The sequence below is a fragment of the Pelodiscus sinensis genome, chromosome 5 (genome assembly GCF_052426305.1).
Source record: "Pelodiscus sinensis isolate ZL-2025 chromosome 5, ASM5242630v1, whole genome shotgun sequence".
NCBI classification, from domain to species: domain Eukaryota; kingdom Metazoa; phylum Chordata; order Testudines; family Trionychidae; genus Pelodiscus; species Pelodiscus sinensis.
The window spans coordinates 80,153,211-80,178,355 of NC_143056.1; the positions used below are offsets into that span (position 1 = coordinate 80,153,211).

A 25,145-nucleotide genomic window follows, 5' to 3' on the forward strand; every position below is an offset into this window, starting at 1 on the left:
ATAGTTTGTAGCACTATAAATTAGAACCATTTGACTTGCATTTGTTGTCCAATGTTCTTTTTTAAATTAATTCAAATAAACTATATTTATAGAATGCAAACACGGAATTTTTTTAAAAAATCTGATTTTAATTAAAAACCAGGCATTCTTGTTGTAAGGATCTATTTCATAAAAGAGTATCCCTTCCCCCTTAAATTATTTATTTTAGTAACTGGTTCTGGTTGTGTGGTTCATTTTTCAATTTTTAATAGATGATTTGTATACACATAGTTTTTTGCTCATTTTAAAACAGAAGGAGTTGAACAACTGCTACAAGTGTTAGTGATACATATCTTAAATGTATATATGCATGTAACAAATATAGAAGGAGAAAGACAGAGAAAAACATGACAGTCTGAGTTTCATATTAGTTCAATTGCAGAAAAATAAACTCTCTCTTATAAAAGCCTTTTTAGGTTGTAAGGATATTTTTTAGTTAATGTGTCTATTAGAATTTGTCTTCTGAAATGTAGAAAAAATACATTTAAATAGGACTGTCACCTGCTTTTTTCTAAGTTAAAAAAGCAAAATAAATAATTATAATTGCGACCAGCAGCTTTGTACTGCAAAAATGTAGAAATCTGCAAGAAAATTAGCAAGTTATAAAAAAAGATTGAAGTTGAAAGTACAATTTATAAACATTTGATATCTGCTTTTGCAGATCTGTTGTTGTTTTGGAGCATTTTAAAATATCTTTTTCCATAGAAATGATCAAGGAGTCCTGTTATATGTGTGTGTTGGAGTGGAGAAAGCTAACATAATGCCTGTTGTTACTGTACCATATGTTAGCTGTTGTTTATACATTTTAGTAGTGTGGGGGGAAGTATATGAAATGGACTGTAGCTTTGGTGGCACAAACTTGTCTGGGCGTAACAAAGGGGTTAACAGAGGAGCTGAGCGTGTGCACTATGGGAGTTGTAGGCAATAAGAATGCTGGGAGCTGTCGTAAAACTCTCCTTGGCTTCTTCCTGTAATGGCCGATGGTAGGGAGATAATGGGGGTCTTTCTCTCGGCCCAAAGCCTCCTCGCCCCCATCTCCATGCAGTAAGCAGCGCAGATTTGGGCGCATTCGCGCCAGTTAGACGTGAAGAAGAAAAGGATCCAGTTGCACAAGGGAAATGCTGAACAAGGGAAAGGAGCCTTTAGATCTTTCTCTCTCCCCTGTGTTGCTGTAAAAGTCACCTTCCGGCCGGCCGCTGCCTTGCTGACAAAATGCTGTCTGGCTGTCAGGCGCTTGCTCCAGTCTCCGTTGAGTGCGCATCTCCCTTGCTGTGGGCTGTGTTATTTTATTTTCTCTCTCTCCTAGGCAGAACCTCGGCAGCAGACCCGGTACAGTATCCCTAGCTTGCTTTACATGCACTCAGGTTAGTTGTGTTTTTGCTTTGCCTTTTGGCACGTTTGCCAAGAGGATTCATTTAGCGCAGGCGCTCACCTGCTTTTCTGTGTCAGTGGAGCCGTTTGCCTTTCTGCTGTATCTGTTGCGAAAGTGAAGTGATTGACTTGTTCTTGCTCTCTAGCCCGTTCTCTGTAATGCCTGCCTGCGGAAGGGGACGGGGTGCGGGAGCAGGCAGGGAGGAGGGGAGAGTCCAAAACCACTTTGTAACTTTTACTCTGCTAATAAACATCTTTGTAGCAATAATGGATGTGTTTTACCTGTGTGCAGTGTGTCCTTGTCAACAGGTGCCATTCAGATGTCAGCTCCATAAAATTGGGCTGATGTTAGCAAAAATGAGATTCATATTCAACAAAAGGCCTAGAATAGTAAGCCTCTGTTCATAGGAAAATATGGGCCTTCGGCTGGCCTCAGTGTTTCAGGGTAACAGAGAATGTGAAGCTTGCTCTGGGTGTAGTTCTGGGGATTTGAGATATTTGTGAATATCCGATTTGGTCTGAACAGTGGCCCTGTCACCCAAAGACACTAAGGTGATAGAGAATGTGTAGCTGGTTATAGACAGCAGCCTCAGGAGCTTTTGGGATTTGTTTGATATTCAGTGGGCATAATTCGAACGAGTTCACTCTTCATTCCTGCATTACTGCCCATCAGTGCATTGCCCCTCAAGCACTTCCCAATGCACTCACATGTTCTTGGTGCGTATCCTTGGACATTTCTTTGATACTGCTCACCCATGTGACTTTCTGGCACTGGTTTCATGTGTGTCACTGTACATATATCCGTCTTTTTGTAGAGTTTGAGTCAAAATGAAAACACAAACTGCAAGAAATCAATCAGATTATTGGATCTAATGCTTATAACTGATAGGCTGCTTGTTCTATAGATAAGAGTTACAGAAACTATTTTTAATGTGCAGAGGAGAAATTGGGATTTTAGTGGGGAAAATAGATGAAGGGAGAAACTGTGTTAGAGAACATGAAGCTATTGAAGCAATTCTGGGACTCCATTTCTGACTGAGGCATTTCCCCTGAGAGGAAAAGAGAGTGAAAACATGTGCAAATATTACACCTTATTTTATTTAGTTATCCACCCAAACTGCAAAGGTCAGATCCAGCTATTAACTTCTCATTTTCCAACCTGTCATTGGGTCTGGACCCATGTCTGCTTTATGCAAAGGAAGAAGGACATTGCTCAGTGTAATACATTTGTCAGCAGTGGAATTTTAAGTATGATTTTCATGCATCTTAAGAGTCTGACCCTGCAAGGTATTGAGCACCCCTAACTGTAAGTGACTTTAGTGGGAGGTGACAATACGCAGCACCTCACAGGATTTGGATGGTATAGTCTCATTTTTGTCAGTTTCTTTTCTTTTTATATGCATTTCACACACATCTCATGATTTCAAGAGAAAACATAATGTGTTCATTTGTTCAATCTGTTAGTTGCCCAGGAAAGATTGGATTCTCAAGATAAAACTAGAAAGAGAAATATTTCATAATACATTCACTTTCTCTTATAAATGTTGTAGTTCTGGGCTGGGAGACACTGAGCTCTCTTGGGACTGAGAGCATTCTCACATTTATATCAGAATTTGTAACACATTAAAAAAATCAGTTGTATTACAATCCCTAAATTATACAGGCACGAGTCTAATAGGCAATGTAAGGTTAACAAGGAAATCAATTTTTCTTAAACAGGAAAGAGGAGTTATTGTGTTGGCGGAAAGGTGTCAGTTTACCTGGGAAAGGAATTGTTGGGTGTACAATAAAGAAGAGACAAGATTCTAAACACTCATTCTACCTACCTTTGCTAATAGAAATCTGGATGCATATGTTGTTTCTACATTTGAGTTAAACTATAGAAGACGACTTTAGAAATGGAATAAAAAAGTTAAAAAATGTCACAAGAACTTCAGAGTATCAAAGAGAAGGCAAGTGCTTGTATGACATATCAACCACTGCCCTTTATATGAATTGCTAATTGGAATAACTGTCGGTCATTTCTTCAATCTGGAAATTAGTGCTTCTGGTTTTCAGTTCCTGATTAACTCAATAACATTCAGAATGTCCCCAAAAGAACAAACAGAACACACCCCTCCCCCAAGGAGTTTATAACCTAATTTTGGACGTCTGACAAAGGTTGGGAGCAGCAAGCAATGGGGACAGTGGCAAAGAGCAGTAGGAAAGAAAATAGCTAAAATAATATATGATATGTAGATTTGATATGGGCACATCTTGAAATTCTCCTATTACAGTATTTTTATTTTTCTCATTATTTTAATTTCTTCTCTTTATGGGCCTTACCAGAAGAAGAATAGTTAAAATGTATTCTCTGTTAATCATTGCTATGCTCTGCACCAGGCTGACAGAGAGGAAAAGATAACTCCCACACCCAAGGAGTTTATATATTAAAGTGGACAGACTGTACAGTTTGGACACCTTGCGCAGCAGATGACCTATTGGAAGTTTGGACACCTTGCGCAGCAGATGACCTATTGGAAGTTTGGACACCTTGCGCAGCAGATGACCTATTGGAAGTCCACTCACACAATACTGTGATGACTTTATTTCCTGACTGGCTTTTTGTTGGAAGACTTCTTGGAAGAAGTGTTATAAGGAGGAATATAAATGAAAAGATGTATTTAGTGCCAACTTATTTAGTGTAGGGACTATTATGTCTTTTAAAGAAAGATATAATTAGCTCACTTGGGATGTTACTCAGGACTTACATTTTGTTCTGCTGCTGGGTTTTAGATCGCTTGGATAGAGGCATATCTTGGGGAAGATTTATTAAAGGGGGTGCTGTGTATCTTACTAAAGAGGAAGGATAGAAGTTGATAAAGTACAGGTAGGGACTGAAGAGAAACAGTCAAATAAGAGTCCCATTCAATTATACCACATGAAGGTACATGGAACATGTCAGGAGTCAAGCCCGACAGCTGCACCTGCTCAGTACTCCTGATATCCTAATGGTTGGCTGGCTGATGGACTGTCATGCCGGATTTGTCTGAGGAAGCCAGCAGGTCAGTTTTTATGCTTGTCTCTTGGTAAGCCTTGCTCCTGCTTTACTCATCCACAGCTGCAGTCCAGAGCCTATTTTGCACACAGTCTTATTCTAGTCCTGTCCTAGCCTTGCTTCTGCCTTGGAACCAACTCTGCGACTATTTTCCCGAGTTCCTTGTAATCTGGCTCTGATTCCAACTCTCTCAACCTATTGGCTCTGGTATTTGGATTCAAACTGCTATGCCTGTCTCCTGTTCTGAGCACTAGGCCTGACTGCCTATTATAGGTCCCCTGACAGAACAATGATAATCAAGAGGACACAATAATACCAGGATACAAAATAAACAGGAATGACAAGAGTAGGTTGTGCTGGTGGGTATAAGGCGCTGTATGCAAAAGAAAACAGTCAAATATAGTAGGAATCTTAAATTAAGACCGGGTACATGTCACCTCATGAAGGGATGCAGAAATAAAATTTCTAGACACCATGAATGACTGCTCCTTGGAGCAACTAGTCCTGAAACCCACGAGGAGAGAGTCAATTCATTAGTTCTAAATGAGGCACAGGATTTGATCCAATAGGAGACTACAGCTGAATTGCTCAGTGACAAGTTAAAACGTAATTAAATTTAACATCCTCAAGGAAGAAGAATATCAGAAAAGCCCATCGCAGTCGTCGTCTTGTGTCCTTGTCACAAATTGGAATTTTTTCCAGAACTATGGTCTTTGTATCACTGTAACAAGGTCCTTCTTTTATGTAGTTCTCCCCAAGGAGTCAGCAAGTGAGCAGATGCTCCATGACCTGCAAATTACTGCACTCATGTGTACTCCTGTCATTCGAGTAGCCCCGTTTGATCATGTCATTTTTCGACCTACCAGTTAGCATACGCAGGCAGTTCAGGTATCGCCATGTTGAACAGTTTTTATTGGTCCCTCTGGGGACGGCCTCCTGGGGTTTCAGATCTATTTCAGTGTATCCAAATGCATGTAATCTTTTATTCTGTAACTTCAATTGTGCCTTACAAACTGTTGTATCCAAAGACACATCACTAGTTATAACACTCTTATGTGATTTAAGGTGTTTGGTTATTCTTCTATATGACCTTAAAATGGATACCTTTGGTCCTGCCATGATGCTTCCCTTTGGCTTGCTATCTTTCTCCTGATATCAAGTGGTTCAGTGCTAGTGGGTATAGGCTATCTTTTTGGTGCTGGTTTTAGAATGCCTGTTATTAAACAGCAACTGTAGTGTAGAACAAGGTCTAGTTTCTTAGCCATAGACAGATTGTTCCTACACTAGACATGTATACTCTGCTGTTATACCAATGGTTTGCAAAGTAGCTGGATGAGCTCCCCATTTTGAGGTAACCAACTTCCGGAGGATGTTGCTGCAGACATTAACTTTCCCTTCCATCTTCTCTGCATGTGATTTGAAGGAAAGTTAGGCATGGATGGGGTTCATTTGATTAGCCAGTGGAATTTCATCTTGGCTGTGTTCAGTTTCTGCTTGGCTTCTCAATGGCATAAGTAAAAAGCTGTCACCTCTGTCTTGAAGGTGTTGATACAAAGCTGGTTCTTATTGTAATAAGCTGAGAGGTTGTTCAATGCACACGACAGTCTGTTCTCAACAATGGCAAAGTCCTACTTCTGTTTTGCAATCCATAGATCATAGGGATATATGAAGCTCTTCATATTATTTCTATGGGCTGGTCATTGGTATATATGTTGAAGGTTGGTGGTAACACGTTGCCCTGTGGGAGGCCATTTTGTTGTTGTCTCCAGTGGCTCTGTTTCTTGCACATTTGTTCTCCAGAAGAGATCAGTTGAGCTGCACTAGATGGTGGTTGGGCATCCTATCTAGGACCCTATGAAATTTAGGTCAGTTTTGGTCAATTTCACAGTCACAGTTTTTTTTAAATTGTAAATGTCATGGTTTCAGGTACTTAATTCTGAATTTCATGGTGTCATAACCATGAGGCAGAGGGGGCTCAACCCAAAAAGGGAATTGTGGGGCAGAAAGGGCTGCAAGGCTATTGTAAGGAATTACAGAATTGCCGCCCTAACTTCTGTGCTGTAGCTGGTGGTGGCCAGGCACCCTCTGCCCAAGTGAGGGTTACATGATATGGGAGGATCCTCAATTGTGTGGAGAGCAGCATTGGCCTTATGGGTGGGCATTGTAGTCCAGGGGCGGGGTTGTGTTCACACACAGGCAGTCCAAGGCCCCTTTATTTCCCAAGTGCTGGGGTGTTAGGCCTGGAGCTGGGAAGGCGCAGCACTGGGGGCACTCTGGCTGAGAGTTTCTACCCTACAACAAGCTCCAGGTGCTGGTCCTGGCTAGGCTGGAAGGGATGGGCAGGGGTCTCTGCCAGGGCCAGGTCAGATGCACTTCTAGGAACTTTGCCAGGATGCAAGAAGCTCTGTGACTGCGAGTTCAGATCTCAAGGCAGCGGCATTGCCAGAGGCAGTATAGAAATAAGGATGGCATGATATGGTACTGCTACCCTTATTTCTGTGCTGCTGCTAGCTATGGCTCTGACATCAGAGCTGGGCAGTCAGTCAGCATCTGCTGCTCGCTAGCCACCCAGCTCTGAAGGCAGCACCGAAGTAAAGATGTCAATAATGTGACTCCCATACAATAGCCTTGTTTAAGAAATGCTGGTCTCCTCTTTAAAATCTCAGAGGGGTAGCCATGTTAGTCTGAATCTGCAAAAGCGGCAAGGAGTCCGGTGGCACCTTATAACTAACCGAAGTGTTGGAACATAAGCTTTCATGGGCAAAGACCCACTTCTCATGCATCTGACAAAGTGGGTCTTTGCCCATGAAAGCTTATGCTCCAACACTTCAGTTAGTCATAAGGTGCCACAGGACTCCTTGCCGCTTTCTTTAAAATCTGTATAGAATAAGGTAAAAGTATATATAAGACCAGATTTCATGGAGGAGGCTAGATTTCACGGTCTGACCATGACATGTCTGTCTTAGCTGTGAATTTGGTAGGGCCCTTATCGTATTTTAAACTCTGGCAAGTAGGTTGTGGCAGATGACTGTATTGTGTGCCACTGGTAAGTCTACAAACATAGCGTCTTCTATCATCCCTCTCTCAAATCCATCTTCTTTACGCTAGATGATATTTTATATTTGGTCACTGTAGGACTAAATTTGGATTGTTCCAGTATTAGATCCTGTACTATATGAGGTAAGAGATGATTAAGAAAAAGGCATTCATAAAGTTTATAAAGGTGGCATAATACTAATTTTGTCTTTAAGCTCTTTGGTTCAGAGGCATCCTTTCCTGGCTTCAGTGGAGCAATATCACAGGCTTGTTGCCATAATTTAGGGTACGTCTAGACTACAGAGTTTTGTCGACAGAAGTTTTATCGACAGATACTGTCGACAAAGCTTCTGTCGACAAAGAGCGTCTACACTACATTCGGTTCTGTCGACAAAGCAAGCTGCTTTGTTGACATGGCAGTGTAGATGCAAGGACAGTTTACATTCAATAACGCCTTCTGTCGACAGAAGGCATTATGCCTCGTAAAATGAGGTTTACCAGCGTCGACAAAACTGCTGAGTTCTGTTGACATTATGTCGACAGAACTCAGCGGTAGTGTAGACGCAGATATAGTTTTGTCGACAAAAGTCCACTTTTGTCAACAAAACTCTGTAGTCTAGACACACCCTTAGATATAGTAAGGATTGATGACCAATTGTTAAAAAGGCATAATATCCATTACTTGGTGGGACCAAGGTGCTTAATCTGCTCCATGCATATATTGTTGAGTTCTGAAAAAATCCCAAATTTGAAATTGCAAAACTACTAACTGTGGTATGTAATTGTCACAGGGTGTTCTACTTGTTCCTGGAAGGCCTCTTCCTGGCCACACCAGTAAATTCACTCTGTCCGGGTGATGCCCCTTCCTGCAGGTTCAATCCATTGCTCTCAGTCTTTCTGTCTCAGGAATCAGCTGCTCTCACTTCATGGATTTGCTTTCCAGCCAGGTCACCATGGTTTGTGTGTATCAAAGTCTCTTAAGACTGTTCCTGGTAATCTTCTCTTTCACTGCCCCTTAATGATGACACTTCCCCAGTGGCAGGTAGAGGAACCATGCCTTCTGCACTGGGCTCCAACTTGGGAACAAGCAGTCAAGATCTGTATAGTCCTGTTACTTACTGTTGTATCCCAGGGCTAATTAATTCCTGCTTTCTCTTATCTTTACAGAGACTGTAACCCTCTTCAATTCCTGCCCAGTTAAGCACCATCTCTAATTGGTTCTCATTACTCCCTGGCTCCTCCTTCAGGTGCAGTTTAAGCAGTTAATTGACTCATTTAGCCACCTTAACCCTTTCAGGCCTTGTGTGGGATGGACACTCCATCATAGTAAGCTATTACTTCTCAGCCTCTAACAGGAATGGAGAATAGCTAATTTGAACACCAATTTTTGAAAAAGTTTACGAAGGTAATGTGGGCAATTATAATCAAGTAAATTTAACTATAGGTAAATTAGCTGAAACTGTAGTAAGGAACAGAATTATCAGACACATATTCTGGATGCGTTTGGTGGGGCATGATTTCCCTTTACAAATCAATTAGATTTTTGAGGGGATCAACAAGTATGCGGACAAAGATGATCTAATTGTTCTAGTGTACTTAGACTTTCAGAGCGTCTTTAATGAGGTACCACAGCAATGGCTCTTAAGCAAAGCAGGCAGTCATGGGAGAAGAGGGAAGGTTCTCTCAGGGAACAGTAAATGGTTAAAAAAGGACACAAAAAGGAGGAGTTAAATGGTCAGTTTTCACAGGGGAGAGAGGTACATAGCAGGTTTCTCCAAGGTTTTATACTGGGGCTAGTGCTGTTCAACATATTCTTAAATCAACTTGGAAAAGGGGGTGATCTGGATGTGAGGAGGCAATTTCCAATATTACTCAATATAGTTAAAAACAAAAGAGACTGTGAAGAATAACAAAGTGATCTTCAAAAAACTGGTGGCTGGGTAACAAAATAGCAGATTAAATTCACTGCTGATAAGTGCAAAGTGCACATTGGAAAACACAATCCCAGTTATACATACAAAATGATGGGGTCTAAATGAGCTCAAGAAAGAGAGCTTGGAGTCGTTGAGGATTAGGGTGACCAGATGTCCCATTTTTAATGGGCCAGTCCTGTATTTAAGCTCTCTTGCAAGCACCCCTACTTTTTTGTTTTGTTTTAATGGGCCATTGTTCCTGTTTCTCCCCCCTCATTGGCATTGGTGGGTCCTACTGCTGGTTGGATTCTTGCTCGCAAGCTGCCCATCCACCAGCGGTCAGTGGGGGTCCAGTGGTGGTTGATGAGGGTGGGAGTGCAAGGTCGGTGGTCGGGTGGAGCAAACTGGTCCCCTTGCTGGTCTGTGAGTGCAGTTCCTGCTGCTTGCCAGCTCTTGGCCAGCACGCACTTCACCAGCCCTCTGCTCCATTTCCAGTCAGCACTGGCTGTTTGCTCTGGTGGCTGTTGAGTGCAGGCAGGCAGTGATCAGTTACATGTCACCTGTGCTGCCCACCCACTGGCCCTTTATATGCTTCTCCTCTTACTCTCTTTTACGTGCTCTGCTCCTTCACACTTCCCACCCCCACTCCACTGCTCCATCTCTCCCCTGGTGGGGTGCGTCCCACTCCTGGCACTGTGTGGAGAATCAGCCTCTGGTTGAATCATTCAGCTTTCCAACACTCTGGCTGGCAGACTCCTTCCTTCTCCCACTGCCTATGGCTGGGCTGACACCCGATGGAAGCTCAAGGCCCTGTACCTCGATGCAGGCCAGGAGGAGCCAAGCCCTGCATGTGCCAAAGCCCCATACTGTGCTGTCCTGGAAAAGCTTCTCTGCTCCTAAACAAAGCTCTGCAGTGGTGAGGAGGAAGCTATTTCTGCCTTCTGGGCAAGGGCATAGTACCCTTTTTGCACATTGGCCCTACCCCAGGTCCTGCCTCCAGGGCATGTTGGGCTTCTCTGTCTCGTAAGCATTTTTCCCTGCTGAGCCATCTCTCTGGTCAGGTTCGCTGAAGCCCCTGCAGACAGATTCTTTGAGCCCTGGAGCACAATGTGTCCTTAGGGCTTAATACCTTCCTGCCTGTGCTTTATCCAGGACACAGGAGGTGGTGGGTTATGTCAGTAGCCAGCAACAGCTTGGCTGTGTTAGCTGGTTTTCAACATTGTGCAGGCAGGATGGACCAAGCTACTTCCAGCCATAGGAGAGCTAAGGGTCAGGAGGAAAGAGGTGACCTCTCCAACACATGGACCATGCTTTGGTGTGAATACTGACAGAAATCTGGGAGTAGGGGGCTGTGACCTTGAATGCCTCCCATGGCTACATCTACATTGCATCCGTCTTGCGCAAAAGCCTATGCAAATGAAGCATGGATTAGCATATTGTTGTGCTTCATTTGCATAATTAATTGGGGGCTCATTTTTTTAAGGAAGAACTGCTCTTGCGCAAGAGGAGTTTTTTTGCAAAAATGGAGCCTTGTAGATGGCTCCTTTTTGTGCAAAAGCCTCTTGTGCAAAAACGGCCCCTAATTAATTATGCAAATGAAGCACAACAATATGCTAATCCATGCTTCATTTGCATAGGCTTTTGCGCAAGAGGGATGCAATGTAGATGTAGCCCATGTTGCCTCCAGAAGCCATGCCAGGAGGTACCAGGAGAGGCGGGTCCATCACTGGAGCCTAGGCAGGCCTGGAGGGTGGAGAGCACTGAGTAGAGAAGGTCAGTCATTCCTGTCCCTATGTGAGAGAGGTGAATGGCAGTTTGTGTGTGCGTCGCTTCTCCCTATGCAAACCTTAAAGAAGGTAAATAAAAAGATTCCAGCTACGCAATATTTCTTTTTAGCGGGGGCTCAGTTGATGTTAATTTGAACGTTTGAATATCTGCATAGTTCTGACGGACCTTGAATTTGCTCAAATGCAAATTTTACCAGGTGTCCCATATTCAGCATAGGCAAATATTCCATAAACCTAAGGACCATAATTTCCATATGAAGAGAGAGGAAAAAAGGCTGGGAATGTTCAGTTTAGAGAACAGTCGATCAAAGGAGGATATATAGCAGTCTATAAAATCATGAGCAGTAATGTAGCACATCGTAGCACAAGAACCAGGGATATATGTACTGTCATATCCTCCTTTGATCAGCTGTTCTCTAAACCAGTGTCCACGAAACCACTTTGAGAAAGCTGCCAACTGGCTGCGCCGGTGTGTTTATTTACCGGCTCTGCGGCCACTGAGCCTCGCAGCTCTCATTGGCTCTGGTTCATTTTGGTGTTTGAACTCATACAGGGCCAGAGAGACTAAACTAAGGCAGAGATATTCCCAAGGATAACCCCTAGACCTCCCCTCCCTTGAACTGACAGATTACTACGTGTCTCTTGTTGTTAGTAATCATATATATTTGTATGCTTATACACTTATCACTTAAATCACTTATATTTGTATGCTTGCTTGTTTTAACATATGAATAACTCTTATTTCTTTTTCTGAATTAAAAAACAACACCTGTAACCAATCCCGTAATAGACTAACTAAGGGTTTATTATGTGAGATCTAAAGTACAAATTGTCCTTTAGGACTGAAAGTAATCTTAATATTTTGTGATCTTTGGTATAGGTGACCTCAGTCCAGCTTGGGTGGTGAGAGAGACTGGAGAGCCTACGTGGATTGTCACACCATGGTAAGATTGTTGGTGATGCAAGAGTTTACATTCTTTATTGGGTTGGTAAAATCTAATTATAGAACATACCACCAGTTTGAGGGGCTGTCCTGATTTTGACAGTAGGGTGGCCCTTCTGATAAGTCAGGCCATCACTGAACCAGCTAGGGCAGTGGTTCCCAGCCTTCTTTATACCATGGCAAACTCATTCAAAAACTGTTGGTGGACCAGCACCGAAATATTTGCGTATTCATTGTGCTAATTTTAACATATCAGGCAAATCAAAGGCGGGGTGACATGATGGTTAACAAGAATTTGAAAAACTGCAGCGCACACACATTTAAAAAACCCAATAAAATAGTTGCCAATACTTGTTAAAGAGTATTCCCATGTCCAATCCTTTCCCCTCGAATGCACCAGAATTAAAGAGGCAGTAATTAACAGTAGGGATGTTAGTGACTAGTTGACCAATGGCTTCCCGCGCCTCCTCTCCCCCGCTACTCCTTGCTGCCTCTATCAGGAGCCAGTGCTGCGGGGGACCATCTTAAAAGCCCCATAGCACTGTCTCTGCAGGAGGCAGGGGAAATAGGGGGTAGCACAGACAGGGTATAAGCCAAGAATCAGCTGATTCCCAGCTCGGGCCCAGTCCCAAACGCTGCACCTCTGCTTTTTAAATGTATTAAGAGCCTGTCGGCTCTTAATACACTTAGAAAGCAGAAGTGCAAGAAGGAGGACCTGGCACAAACCGGGACATCTGATTCCCAGTTTGTGCCGGGTCCCCCTGCTGTGCTCCAGCCTTTTTACATGTAAGGCTGGTGATCAGCAGTGGGACACGGACCGAGCCAGGAATCAGCTGGCTCAGCTTGTGCTGGGTCCCCCACTGCACTTCAGCCTTTTAAATGTATTTAAAGGGCAGAGCCACGGTGGGTTAGTTCCCAGAGCTGGGGGCTAACCCTGCTGCCACTCCCCTGCTTATCAACTAATTGATGGAAGGAGGGGAGGGAGGAGACCGGTCACAGGGCAACCACCCATCATGGGGCACTTGGCCCTGCCAGTTGTGGGACACTTGGCCCTGCCAGCTGGGGCACCCACTCTGCATGGAGCACTTGGCCCTGCTGGCTGGGATAGCTGCTCTCCATGTGGCCCCACCAGCTGGGCCATGTAGGGGCCGCTGTAGCTGGAAGCAGGGCCATGGTCAGGCTGCCCCAGTAGGGACAGCCTCACCATGGTCCCGGCTCAAGCCATGGCACACCTGTCTGCCAACCACCCCACTCACCCTTCTTCTGTTCTGGGAAATGGGCGGGAAGGGAATTCCCTGGGAACCCCAGTGGGTGGGACTAAATAAAATCTGGGGGCGTGGCCTGGTAATGCGCATGGCCCAGCAGACGGGTTTGTGGCCCGCCACCGGTCCACAGACTGGGGGTTGGGAACTGCTGAGCAAGGGTAATTTTACCCATTCTGGCCTCCTGTGCCCCCAGCCTGAAAAGGGCCAAGGTGATATTTCATACTAGCCAAAGAAGTGGAGTGTCTCTTCACATACCCAACACATTGGTACTTCAAGCACCACTTATAACTTCCCAAGACTACATTGGTAGATAAAGTCTCAGAACAATCTAGGAAGAAAAGTGAAGGCAGTGGCTGCAACTGATACCATATGTAGAGGGATAGCTACAGTATATTCATGAGACATGCATTCCTTGTAGTTCCTCAGGGAGCTTCAAATACCATACAAGACATACTTTTCAATTAATCTAATTTATTTAATGAGAAGACTGATGAGTCTCTACTCTCATTGAAAGTCTCTTGAATAATCCTCCACTCCCTTAGGCATTTACATCTCTTCCCTGAAGGGGAAAAAACCCAAACAGATGTACAAGCCATGACTGCCCTCCCAGCCATTTTACTACAAGTGGTCATTGAAACCACTATGCAAATACTAGAGGGTACAAAGGCTTATAAATACAGCTCTCTGTATTTATTCACAATCCCATTTACCGTCCAGGGGTTCTTTCTGACAAGATGATCAAGAAGCACCTACTCCTGTTGATACTATCTGCTATTGCTCCCTCCAACCTTTGGAAGATAGAAACCCATTCTCAACCTTTAGTGATTAAATGTTTTTATTCACAAATCAAAATTCTCAATGGTTACACTGACATCTGTAATCCCTTCCCTACAGGAGAAAATGTATCATCATTTCTTTTAATGTGATACTCTTATTTTCATGTGGACATTCATGCATCCCACAGGAAGTTTGTTAGCTTCTGACAGTACAAGAACACTATGTCTACTATGTTTCACGAGGCATAAGGAATCAGTCGGCAAAGGCTTCCCCAGCCAACCGATCTGCGTCTAGACTACGGCGCTGTGCCGGATCAGCTGATCGTTGGCACAGCGTGGCGGCCATGTTTATTTTATGAAGCGGGGATTATTTAAATCCCCGCTTCTTTGCCTCTGCCGGGTAAACTAGTTTACATGGCTCCGTCGATGGAGCCATGTAGTCTAGACATACCCTCCCAGTTTACAGTACTTTCACTCAGGCTAGCAACTACACCCATGGTTATCACAAAGGTCTATGTCTGGGTGAGGGGCTTCTTACAGGTCTCTCCAGTCAGGGAGGTCCAGTCTGTAACTTTGTTCTTGCTCCATCTTCTGGCAGCTTTAGAAATCTGCATGAACAAAAAAAAGTCCACATTACTCCCACTATAATGTTTATTAGGAGTGACCCTGGACTTGATTTCAACAGGGGACTATCTCCCTACAAATCTATTCCAGACCATGAACAGTTTTATAAGAAAATCATTTTCAGACCACAACTGTCACGTACTTCTGTAACACTGTTCACTCTACAGGCCTGGCTCTGGTACATCTACTTTGGTACCAGACAAAGACTTCATAAACATCAGAGTAGCAGTTCACAACAGAGTTATTCCTTCACTTGTGTAGTGGATTACTCTAGATACATCACACCAAAACCCAGTGTGACCATTTTCACAGATGCATCCTGTGATGGATTGGATCACAGAAATACCCTTGGTGTTGTCTCCTAGCGTGATGACCAAGCCACTGATGCCTGCCTGCCTTGCCCTCTGGAGCTGCCCACTGCTGTCCTTCTGGGACAGAAGCTGTGGTCTCCCCCAGCCAAAGCACAGAGTTGGGGTCACCACACCCTGAAGAACCACACAGATGCTGAACTCATTCAGCTCTGGGAGGACTCAACTATAAGGCCTTTGACAACACCCAGTAAACCAACCCCCAAAGGGACCAAATCCGCAAATAAATCTCTTTCCTTGAGAAAGTTTTACACAGAGAAAGGTCATACAGATGTTTCCCCCTTTAACAATGAAAAAGAGAGATGCACAGTGGTTGCTCTCCCCAGGTAACCATGATTTACACGGGGCTTGATAATAAACATAAGTGTTTTTATTAAATATAAAAATAGGATTTAAGTGATTACAAATGAAATGGACAGATCAAAGTAAGTTCCTAAGTTATAACAAAAAATGCAGCTAATTCTAATACACTAAGAAATTTGTTTCAATCAAATTCTTACCCTAAACAGTTGTTCTTATCTCAAGTAAAATGCTTCAAGTCATAGTTGATCTTTACTCTGGCCTGGGCCTATGGTTTGTCAGAGTTCTTTCCAGTTCTTTGTTTTCAGGTTTCTTCCTTTGTATCCTCTTAGGGTGGGCAAGGCAGTTTCAAAGGCCAGCTGAAGACAAAAACCTGATTGCTTTCCGTTCCTTAAATGAACTTTCCCCCAGGGCGGGAACCCTTTTGTTCAGTTTTTCCAGCCATGTCGAAAAGTACTATATTTAAGATAGGTTCCAGTACCTAGCGGCATGGTCGTATGCCTTACTAAGGCACACAATTTGGGCTTACAGGAAAAATAAAACCATTCATCAGTCATTGATCTGAGTACTGAGCCATTAAGTTCTTAGAGTATCACAAATGGCCCTCATTAGCACACTTAGAATTAAAAATAGATACACACTTCTAAGTTCACATACAAGAATTATAAATGCACAAAAATAGGATATACATATTCAACAGATTGCACCTTTAAAGATATGTTACATGGCCTGTTTTTTGGACTATATATATTTGTATTCATAAGCCATTTTTCATAAAGCCTGGGAGTGGGGATGTGACTCATCTCTTATTGGATGGAGAGCTCACCTGGATAGCCTCAGTTTGCAAGGCCACTTGGATTCTTCGGGAGACCAGGATGATGATAAACTAGAGCTGAGAGCAGTTTGTTTAGTTTGCAACACATTTCTCCGACTTATTCGATCCTGCCACGTCCAATTGTCAGACATTATGACCATGGTGTTTTACATAAACAGGATGGAACAAAATCCCTACCTCTCTGCTTAAAAGTAGTCAGTTGCCTGAATTGGTACATCAGAAACCAGATAGCTCTCTCTGCTACATACCTACCAACTAAATGGAATTGTTTAATCGGCACCAGCTCCCCCCTTTAATTGGTTAATTGGTTAAACACTGCATTTAACCAGTTAACCAATTAAATGGGATTTTACATCCATACTAGACAAGCTATATTACTAAGTTGTAGCAGTGTAACCAAAAATATCTGACAAATGGTGACCCTCAGATAATGGTTTGGAGGAAGAGTATCTTTAAAAAGAAGGGGAAATGAATAAGCCAACACAACCTGACTCCTGTGCCTCTTAATTCTCTGGGAAAACATAAGAGAGGAAACACAGATACAGAGAAAACCAAGCATTACATGATTTCTGCTTGGCATCTGTGAAACACAAGTCATGCTATACTAACTTTCTCATCAACAATAGATGCGTTGGCTACAGGGAGGGCTGCAGACCCAATTTCATGTTCAACATAGCAGCACACAAAGATGCAATGAGAGAAAGATCATAGAATACTAGAACTGGAAGAAACCTCAAGAGGTCACCAAGTCCAGTCCCCTGCCCACACAGCAAGACCAAGCACAATTTAGCTCATCCCTGTCAGATAGCTGTCTAACCTGCTCTCATATATTTCCAATGATGGAGATTCCACAACCTCCGTAGGCAATTTATTCCAGTGCTTAATCAAAGATGAATCTAGATAATACAATACAGTGAATAAACAATGAGCTATAGAAGGGAAACAAAGAGTTCATCAAATATGTTCCAGCAGATGAGGCAGGGGGTGAGGAATGCATCATATGAGGTAACGTATGTTGGTATTGGGACCAGTTCTTTAAATGTTGTCTTTTGTTCATTCCATAGTGGATAAGTGTTCATCTTACTAATTTACCATTTCAAAAGGCATCGATTGGCAGTTTCAACAGAGACTCCAAGAAATAAGCAAATGGGACCATGATGTGTTGCCTGTATAGGTGGATCTTCCTGCTCAGAATCAATGGGGTTCATTAGGTTAGGAGAAAGTGAATCTTGTGCTGCCACTGCTCACACTGTATTCACAAGAGAATGTCACACTGGGGCTTTTAAATTAGTGCTTATAGTCACTAAAATTCACTTTTAAAAATGTACTCATGTCATTTTAAACATTGCTGCTTCTACAGAAGCTGCTTTCCAGAACATCAAACCCTGAAGTCACTTCACATCCTCAACAAGTAGAATAGGAAGCACTCCCCAGATATGTAAATATCTAGTAAAATGATTTGTCTGAGAAAGGGGAGGTAACAAATAAAGATCATGAAATAGGTCAGGTGGAACATACATTAGGGGTGTGAAAGGTTAACTAGTCAATCGATTAAATGGGATTTTACATCCCTAACATAAATTATTTATCCTATTTGTTTGTCTCAGTGGAAGAAGTTTGTGTACCTCACATCTCAAACTTTTGTGTGGCTTATGGGACAGCAAAGACTGCTGCTGCTGCTGACTGAACTGCTCTTTGCCACTGGGCATTCATGTATCAGTGTGCCTGTAACCATGAAGCCACTAGGACCGTGCTCTGCAGACAATAAACCTGGCCAAGTGCCTTTGTCACTGAACTATGCCTGAAGTCTTTCTTTTTTGAGTAACATGAAGGTCTGCTGAATTAGCAAACTGCATTTTCTGCTGCTAACATTGGAGCTCCAATATGCTAGAGTGTGTTTCTGAAAGTGATCAATTTGATTCTTCTGATTCTGACAACTTGTTGGGATAATCAAGACTAAGACACTGGCTACATAAGTCAGGTATGTCTTTGAAAGAACAAAGAAAAAAGAACCTGACTGGTTCACAATGTCTGAACATCTATTGCTCCCATTCATATTCATACAAAAGACGAAGCAAGCTTGTCTCTTGCTTTACTTTGAAGCTTTACTTTGACAACCAACTAAGTCCAGTACTCTGAAGTTCAAAGAGGCTAAGGCTGCAGTCCAGAAAGCCGCTAGATAGAGAATGTGCCCAGAAGTATTGGCAATAGCTGCTTTGAAAGAGGGGTCCTATATGGCACCTGTGATGGAATCAAAGAGACATTTCAGCCAATTTGTTTAAAAAAAAAAAAAAACCCTGCAAACCTGAAAATTCAAGATGGTACCATCCTAACTGACAGATAAGAACAACTTAACCAATGGACTTAGCATGACAAAGAACTCAAAGGATGCCATTGTGTGATACTGCTTAGCTGTCATTCCCCAGCTTTCAATGATGCAGAATCAAACACCAGCTCTTGGAGTTGTAAAGAAAGTGGTCAAAGGGATTTGCGCCTGGCACAGTAGCAAGTAACAATCAGGTACCTCCAGAACTCCTAAAAGCAGGAGGGAGAGAGCTGAAAGCAACATCCATGCACTTCTTTCTACCTGCTGAGAAGAAAGCCACATACCTCAGGATCTGAAAAATGCAAACATAATGGCTACGTCTACACTGGCCCCATAAAACGGAATAGTCATGCAAAGCAGGTAAGTCAGAATACGGAAATCTGCGGGGGATTTAAATATCCCCCGCGGATTTAAATAAACATGTCCGCCGCTTTTTTTCCGGCTTGGGAAAAAGCTGGAAAAAAGCATCTAGACTGGCGCGATCCTCCGGAATAAAGCCCTTTTCCGGAGGATCTCTTATTCCTACTTGAAAGGGCTTTATTCCGGAGGATCGCGCCAGTCTAGACGCTTTTTTCCGGCTTTTCCCCAAGCCGGAAAAAAAGCGGCGGACATGTTTATTTAAATCCGTGGGGGATATTTAAATCCCCCGCGGATTTCCCTATTCTGACTTACCTGCTTTGCATGACTATTCCGTTTTATGGGGCCAGTGTAGACGTAGCCAATTACTTTATATATGTATATATATAAAGGAGCAGAGCAGACTGCAACAACTAGCAAGGGATATCTCTGCTCAATATAGTCAACAAGGTGTTTGCAAAGATCTTGATGAAAAGTCCTTGCTGAGAGAGTTTATCCTGAGCAAGCATAGGTTTAGAACTGGATGCTCCATGACCGATGTGTCCTTCACAATGTGCTTGTTGCAAGAAAAAAGCTATGTTGAGCTACAAAAGGTCTTCAGTACAATTAGCAGGAATGACATACACAAAATCTGATTGAAAATTGACTATCCACAAAAAGTGCTCTTTCCTGTTTAAGGAATTCCATGAGGGTATAAAAATTAATCATCATCTGAAGTTAGCATTGATGATGGTATAAGGCAAAGCTGCATCTTAGCACCTACTTGCTTTTGCATCTTTTTGTCCTTTTAAGTATGCTTTTGGAAACTATCAGTCTGGCATACGAATTGAATTAAAAATACTTTATAAACATCAGACAATTTCAATGCAAAAAGCATGTTACTCAGTTCACTACTTGGGATCTGCTCTTCACAAATGATGTTGCAGTCATCGCTAAGACGCCTGATGAATTGCAGATCATAATGAATAAGTTCTCTGATGAATATATTAAGTTTGGCATGGTAATCAGTATAAAAAACAATTGTGATGTCACAAGGAACCAACATCCCACCTAAAACCTACAACCGTAATGAAGCTCTGGACAGCATGGATCACTTCTGCTATCTTAGATCAACTTTAACCAGGTGACTTAGAAAACTAGATAGGAGACTCATCAAAGCCCCTGTCATTTTTGGCAAACTTACATCATATGTCTGGAACAGCAAGCTGCTAACCCTGAATTCAGAGGTGTCCATTTATCAGGCTTGTGTTCCGAATACCCTCCTTTACAGCTGTGAAAGCTGAATTATATATTCTGAGCAGAAGCGGAGATTCAGACAGTGAAGGTTGAAGCTGTTCCAAAGAAATCCTTGGAGTCATTTGGGACCAACGGATCACTAACAACAAGGTCCTTGAGAGAGCCAACCTATAGTCTCTGCAGACTACACTGGACACTCGCAGGTTTTACTGGCTGGAACATGTGGAACATGTGCCTCAAGTTTGTCTGCCAGAGGCTGTGCTCTGTGGGCCAGCTCAAACTATTTGCAACACAGAGGGAGGCCAAATCTCCCATACAGTGACAAAGTCAAGCAAGGTCTAAAGTATTTCAGCATTCCCTCTGACAACTGGGAGAACCCTACTCTCAGCCACTCAATCTGAAAAAGTTTGGTCAAGACTGGTGTATTCATCTCAGAGAGCCATCTGAGAACCCAGTCTGTGGCATGCAGGTGACCAAGGAAGCTGTGTTTTCCAGTTGCCATCTGGAGAGTGGAACTGTAGCCATTGTGGAAAGGTCTGCCACTTGTGCCTTCGGTTCTTCTCCCACACTAATGTCAAGCACCATTGACTGACTGACTTTGTTGTGTTGCCTTTCATCTATCAAGATGTGGGATAGCCATATGTTGGGGCTCCAAGGACAGAAGTACTGCGCAGCCTGAATAGCGTTACTGAGGCAACAACATTCCAGTCTCCAGCACCTAATGCCACTATGCTCTCTCTTCATTTCTTGTATCTTCTCCAATCCTCTGTCCTTTCAGTCTGTTTTTCCTTTACTAAGTTTATTAAGGTTTACCAATTATTATGTTTCTATACAAGCATTCCTTTACTAGTCCAAGGTCAGGTGATGTTGGTTACATTCAGAATACAAATATAAGCAAATACAACTTTATTTTGTGCCCTAACAACAGTACAGTTATAAACACTTACAACAGGTTCAGGTCCAGGAGAGACCTAAAGCTCTGATAAAGAACCTCTATAGAGTTTTTTGTCTGCAGTATAACAAAACAGATGATGTAATTGCAGGTTATTGGACTTTAGCAAAAGCTAGATGAGGGTGTTTAGGGCAGGGATTTTGATGTATCTTACTTTGCCATATATTTTCCCCATTATTGGACTAAGATCTAACCAATTATTTATCGCAAGTGGTGTCCAATTAGCCATGCTTCCTTTACTTCCCAAACCTTAAATAAGATGACACTTTTTTCAAAGGGATGCTAGTTTAACACAAGTTACAAGTTTAATACAAACAATTCTTTTCTTTCTTGAAAGGTAAGGGTGGTTTTTTTTTTTTTTTTTTTTTTGGTAACGCATTTTGTTCACACAGTATTGCTCATACTAATCCTCAAACTCAATTTAAAACTATAGTTCACTCAGGACTAATGTGGATTCAAAGACTTACCATTTGCGGCACAGCAGTGCCTTGAATCAGACAAAGTCTGAAGCCAAGTGTCTATGATTCAGTGTGAGGTTTACTACAGGTCTTGTGCAATCAAGGATGATCCTTGAGGGATATCGTGGTGTGGGTGTAGCTTGATGTGCAAATGCATTCAAGAGTCAATTGCATCAGCATAGATAGTTTGCAGCAACTTTATAGCATACAGCAATTTGCAAGAAATGGGATGAAAACTGGTTTTGTAAAGCTGGAAGGGCAGGAGGAACATATGGCAAGATACAGTCAAACGAAGATCAAATGGCCTCTCGTAACTCTTACCCTTCTCTATGAGCACAACTTCAGCAACCACTGTCTCTTCTCATTAAGTAAAATTGCGCAGGGAAGCATCTTTATCTAGAGCTATATAAACCAATTTTAAAAAAAAATGAATAGCCAGTATTTTAAAAAGTGCAGTAGAGAGATCTGTCGGAGACCCATTGTTCTTGTGTTCCCTAATTAAGGACTGGGGGACTCCCACTCATGGAATGACAGCAGAAACCTAATACAGGCAGTCCCCGGGTTACGTACAAGATAGGGACTGTAGGTTTGTTCTTAAGTTGAATCTGTATGTAAGTTGGAACTGGCGTCCAGATTCAGCGGCTGCTGAAACTGACTGCCAGTTCTGACTTACATACAGAATCAACTTAAGAACCCCAGGCATCCCCAAGTCAGCTGCTGCTGAAACTGATCAGCAGCTGATTCCAGGAAGCCCGGGGCAGAGCAACTCTGCCTCGGGCTTCCTGTAGTCAGCGCTGGTCAGTTTCAGCAGCGGCTGACTTGGGGACGCCTGGGGCAGAGCAGCTGGGGTGCTGCTGGGTTGCTCCAGTAGCGCTGCTCCTCGGTGCTACTGGACCAACCCAGCAGCACCCCATCTGCTCTGCCCCAGGCTTCCTGATTCAGCCGCTGCTGAAACTGACCAGCAGCGGCTGAATCAGGACCTGGGGCAGAGCAGCTGGGGTGCTGCTGGGTTGGTCCAGTAGTGCCCAGAGCGGCGCTGCAGGACCAATCGGCAGCGCCCCAGCTGCTCTGCCCCAGGGTCCAAAACAAAAGCCTGGTCTGCTGGGGGGGGGCACACTAGCTGCGCCCCCCCCCCCAGCAGACCAGGGACACGGGGAGCAGAGCCGCAGCGGCAGCGGGGTGCCGCGCCTCTGAGGCTTTGCTCTGGCAAAGCCTCAGAAGCGCGGGAACCCGCCGCTGCTGCCGCTTCAGTCCCGGTGCCTGTGGTCTGCTGGGGACCGTTCCCAGCAGACCACAGGCACCGGGACTGAAGCGGCAGCAGCGGCGGGTTCCCGCGCTTCTGAGGCTTTGCTCTGGCAAAGCCTCAGAAGCGCGGGAACCCGCCCGGTGCCCCTGGTCTGCTGGAGACGGTCTCCAGCAGACCAGGGGCACCGGAGCAGCTTACAAACGGGGCTTTCTCGCCCCGGAGCTCGCAGGTAGCAATCCGCCACCTCGACCTCCGGGGCGAGAAAGCTCCATTCGTAAGTGCGGATCCGACGTAAGTCGGATCTGCGTAAGTCGGGGACTGCCTGTAATGACATAGCTGACGGTTTTTTTGACTCTGTATGACAACCAGAGATGATGGTAACAATAGTTCCTGCATGCAGTAGGTCAGAGCTGACAACAGAGGGAGGAAAGGAAGGACAATTGTACTGGGGCCCTGAGCACAGGCTCCCCTCAAATCTATAATGTTTGTGTAAATAAAGTGAAATGGTAAGGCCAGCAAACATGATGTACTAGAACCCAAAATTTCTCTAGATAAGCTTGAGTGATAATATAATGTGGAATGCATTTTAATAGAATGACTAAATATTTCTTCTCTTAGTACTGAACCCATGTGGAACTGCATAACATCTCCAGAGTAACTGAATTCATAACTTGCATGGACACATAATGGTAAGTCACCTGATCCCCTATGCATTTTGCTCTGTCTGGGTCCTTTTCCCCCCTAACCCTGTACATGCTACCCACTTGTCTGATTCACTTGTATTTTGGATGGTTCTTTCATGTTGGTGGCACCAAGACTTCAACATATTTTTTGTTTTATCCTCAATTTATAGAGCTGTAGCGCCTAATAAAAGTAACTTACCTAGCTTCTTCCTTCTTTTCCAGCTTCTTGTGCTATGTCCATGCGCCTTACTGCAGAGAAGAACCAGGGTGCTTGTAAAAGCAGATGAAAACAAAGAGTGGGCGTTCACACAGTTATATGCCAGTTCCCCACAAACCACAGTTTAACAGCTGCTGATACAGATTAAGGATGTTAATGACTAGTTGAGTATCCGATAAGCAAATGCGCCTCTGTGTTTCAAAGCAGTGCTGCAAGGAGCTGACCCTGGGAACAGGAGCACAACTTTGAGGGAGGTTAAGGGTCCGCACCTGGACAGAATGACTGAATCCGAACCCAGGGTGGCTGGACCTGCAGTGGGGGGGGAGGGGTGTTTGGGCGCGGACCGTGACTGGACCTCAGCCATAAACCTGCTTTAAAAAATCTTTTTCTTTTTCCCTTTCTCGTAGCATGATGACTCAGTTATTCAAACTAGGGAAAATATCCTCCTTTCGTAGCCTGTGTCTACACTAAACACTTTCCAGCAGCTCAGGCTACTGATGCAGCTGCACTTCTGTAAGCTCTCTAATATAGCTGCTGTTCAGTTGATGGGAGAGAGCTCTCTGATTAGCTTAGCTACTCCAGTTCCCATGAATGGCAGTGTTTATGTCTGTGGGGGCATATCTATGGAGAATATCGACACTCCGGAGGTCAGTCTTTTAGTGTTGGATTTAGTGGGTCTAATGTAGAACCCTAAACTGAACGCTGAGGGTAGCATCCGTTGTCATCTGGTACTCCTCATTCCTCAAGACGTAAGGAAAGCCGGAGGGAGTATGAACTCCTGTCAGCCTCCCATAGTGTGGACGCTGTGGCATTTTGGCTTAAGGTAAGCTGAATCCTGCTATGCATTTTGTGTGGCTGGATGGTATACCTTAACTCAACCTGCCTGGTCTATACTGCCTTGGAGAAGCTGTCCCACCAATATACCAATGTGCACACCAGTGCTTATGTCAGCCTAACCGAACAACGTAAGTTACACTAACATAAGGTCAAAAACTAAGGCTATGTCTACACTACCAGATTGATATTTTCTTTTTAGTTTCAGTGTTTTTCAGTTCACTTTAGTGGTCCACAATTTTTTCTTCCTGGATGGACTATGGATGGATACTTGGAGTTGGCTTCATGTAAACAGCCAGCCTGAGAGCTATCCGAGCCTGAGAGATATTGTTTCATGTCCCTGTTGTGAAGTAAGCTGTAGTTCCTCACAGATACAATTGCAATTTTGTGTGTATGCATTCATAATCAGAGCCTCCTAATGACATCAAATTCAGAATATTACAGGTGTTCACAAAAGACTTGACATGACATACATGTATATCCAACAGTATACACAATCAGTTGATTCACTTGCTCATTCTTTGGAATTCAAATGCTTTGTT

The 25,145-nt window shown here is 43.5% G+C and overlaps 1 long non-coding RNA gene across 5 annotated transcripts; it reads left to right on the top strand.

Moving 5' to 3' along the window:
• Positions 1–977: 977 nt before the first annotated feature.
• Positions 978–24,961, top strand: LOC102445428 (uncharacterized). 5 transcript variants are annotated; one of them, XR_012903525.2, is made up of 5 exons: positions 978–1,403; positions 3,130–4,454; positions 12,064–12,127; positions 23,488–23,558; positions 23,775–24,961. It is a non-coding gene; the product is annotated as an uncharacterized LOC102445428 (long non-coding RNA). The 5 variants fall into 5 exon arrangements; XR_001368379.4 differs by lacking the exon at positions 3,130–4,454 and adding an exon at positions 8,651–8,730 and having other exon boundaries at positions 984–1,403; XR_001368375.4 differs by lacking the exon at positions 3,130–4,454 and adding an exon at positions 8,651–8,730 and having other exon boundaries at positions 984–1,368.
• The last annotated feature ends 184 nt before the right edge of the window (positions 24,962–25,145 follow it).